The sequence below is a fragment of the Thermobia domestica genome, chromosome 16 (assembly GCF_964235325.1).
Source record: "Thermobia domestica chromosome 16, izTheDome1.hap1.1, whole genome shotgun sequence".
NCBI lineage: Eukaryota > Metazoa > Arthropoda > Insecta > Zygentoma > Lepismatidae > Thermobia > Thermobia domestica.
In genome coordinates, this window is record NC_137469.1 from 184,631,181 (window position 1) to 184,634,460 (window position 3,280).

Genomic DNA, 3,280 nt, shown 5'->3' on the forward strand with positions numbered 1-3,280 from the left:
ATGCCTAACATAGTTCTGTGGATTTTTTCTATAATACACTCTATTCTATTTTTGACCGATGCATCCCGAGAAAAAGAGCTAAATTCAATTATCCTACTTGGTTTTCAAGTGACATAATTAGATTAATTAAGAGCAAATCATATCACCATAAGAAATGGAAGCAGGGTTCTCGGGACACACTTTATCACTACAATAAATTTAAAGAATTGAGAGCTCTTTCTAAAAAAGAAATTTCTAATGCATACAATATATATTTAAACAACTGTGAGGCCAATATTATAAATAATCCTAAGACTTTCTGGGCGTATGTTAAGAATAAAAAGAGTAATTCGGGAAGTAATACATATCTTTCATTATGATGGTCAAACTTTGAGTGACGCTGCTGATATTGCAAACGCGTTTATGGCAAATTTTCAAGTGACACACAATAAATCGAGCTACAATCTTATTCCTGCGAAACAACACAATAATTCGGAAATCCTGGACAAATTAAACATTAACTTTATAGAAATCGAAGATGTGGAGAATGCTATTAAAAAACTTAAACCACGGTCATCCTGTGGACCGAACAAAATACCACCATATATCATTAAAGGCTGCTCAGAAATACTGAAACATCCCCTACAAGTTATTTTTAATAAGTCAATAGCTTCTTCTACATTTCCTACGAAATGGAAGATTGGTGACGTCTGTCCCATTCCCAAAACAGGCTGTCCTACAGACCAAATAAAAAATTATCGACCGGTAACCCTACTATCTGCCCCATCTAAGATATTTGAAATTATTATATACGAAAAAATTTACTCACATGTACGGTCAGTAATATCTCCCTTTCAACATGGTTTCATGCCAAAGAGGTCAACCGTAACTAATCTCTCAGAACTTACACATTTTATAGCTAATCAAGTTGATAAAAAGGAACAAGTAGATGTAATTTATACAGATTTCTCCAAGGCGTTCGACGTAATTAATCACGATATACTTCTAAGCAAACTTGTGACTTTCAATTTTTCACAAAATCTTCAACAACTTATAGCATCCTATCTTTACCAACGGAAACATCGCGTTCGATACAAGAATATTTTAACTAAGGAATATGTCGTAGACTCTGGTGTGCCTCAGGGATCGAACTTCGGACCTCTGTTATTTATACTATTTGTTAACGATTTACCATCTGTAATAACATCTTCCCACAAACTTTTGTTTGCTGACGATCTAAAAATCTATCGCAGTATCTCCACGGAATTGCAAAATGACGAATTTCTTTGCAAAATGACATTAATGCTGTTTCCCAATGGTGTGAATCAAACAAGTTGCTACTAAATATTAGAAAATGTAAAGTAGTATCATACACCAGGAAAATAAACTATGTACGCAATATGTATACTATTAATCAAACGCTAATTGAGAGAGTGGATAATGTTACTGATCTTGGAGTCACTCTGCAGTCAAACCTATCATTCGATATTCATGTCAACAGAGTAATTGGTGAGACCTTTAAGAATCTTGGCTTTGTGATGAGATTAGGAGGTGATTTTTCTAATACTAATGCTCTCAAAACATTATACACTGTCTATGTACGGTCTAAGGTGGAATATGCAGCGATAATATGGGGTTCTAATAGTAAGAAATATATAAATAAAATCGAAAACATTGAAAATAAATTTGTGCGCTTTTTGACATATAAAGAAACAGGTATATATCCAAAATTTGAGAACTACGAAGGTCTTCGAAAGAAATATTCATTACAATCTCTTGAAAGCAGAAGAAGTCATTTCATATTATCTTTCTTACATAAAATAATTCATGGTGCAATAGATTAAGAATATTTGTTATCAGAAATCAAAATTCACGTCCCACATAGAGCAACGAGACCCCATAATGACATATTCCATTTCTCAGCGCAAAGGACTAATGTATTAGATGTATCGCCTGTCAGAAAAATATGTATATTGTATAATAAGATGTCACAAGAACACCCAGATATAGATATTTTTAGTTGCAAACAAAATTTTCATTTTACATAAATTTGTTGTATTCTGTATATTGTGCTATTTGTATTTTAACGTATATTTTGCTTTCATATTATTATTTTATTATATGTGTATTTTAGTGTCTATTACGATAGAATTGAGGTCATATTAGTATGTTATTATATGGTATGTTATTCTCATCAGGAATCGAAACGGGACAACGTGCACCAAAGACACGCGCTAGCCACTAGGTAGGGTTGCCAACCTTTGAAAATGGAAATAGCAGACACCCTCCTGGAGTACAAACACTCTTAAGATCAGGGGTAAAAGTGATTGGGGACGCGGGAGACGCCATTCCCCCACTTCCAAAAACTATCTATGGTGTCCCTCCACTTCCTAAAAATTACAATGAGCAAAGATAGGCACAGGGTACAGCGTGACGTCATGTGTCCCCCCTACTTATTTAGACCCACTTTTACCTCTGTTTAAGATTGTGATATCATCGCTTGTCAAAAATATGAACATCGTAAAACTGGTTACTTCTCATAATATTGAGCGATTCGGAGTTGGAATTTAATAACTTTAGTTACTTTTGAAGTATTAATTAAACTTACTTATCCCAGTTTTGGTTGAGTCGCCCACTGCCACCTTGCAAACGATAACGTCACTGCGATGGAGCAACATATACGTTGCGGAATGGAATTGCGCTCAGCCAGTTGTCAAACGCAGTTCACTTTAGAATCCACATTCAATTAAATCTACTTTCCACGGAATTAAAAAAAAAATAATCTGAATATAGTACAGAATAGGGCAACAAGAGAAAATACTACCGGACATTTAACGTCCGGTTTTGAGGTGATATGGGACACCAGACAAAGAGATCTAAAATCGAACTGCCCGGTAAAATACCGGACGGTTGGCAACCCTACCTCTAGGCCAGCGAGGGCGACTCGAGTAGAATTCAAGAATGTTCATTACTACCTCTTTTTATCCTTTTCATGGGCGTACCCGCCAGGAGGATGTGGAGGACGCGTTCCCCCAAAATATTTCCAGAGAATTGTCCCCCTCCCACAGAAAATTGTATAGCAGGGATTCTTCTCCAAATATTACCGGTAAAAATGATGAAATACTGGAATAGGAACGTCGATTATCAATTAATGATTCCTGAAACGGGAAAAGAATTAGTATTATTGAAGAAAATTCTTCAACAATGGCAGGGTATATATAATAAATGAAGTACAAAATGTAGTGAGACTGTATAAGCGTGCACACGTTTAATTGCAACAAAAACAAAGTTTTGAAATACT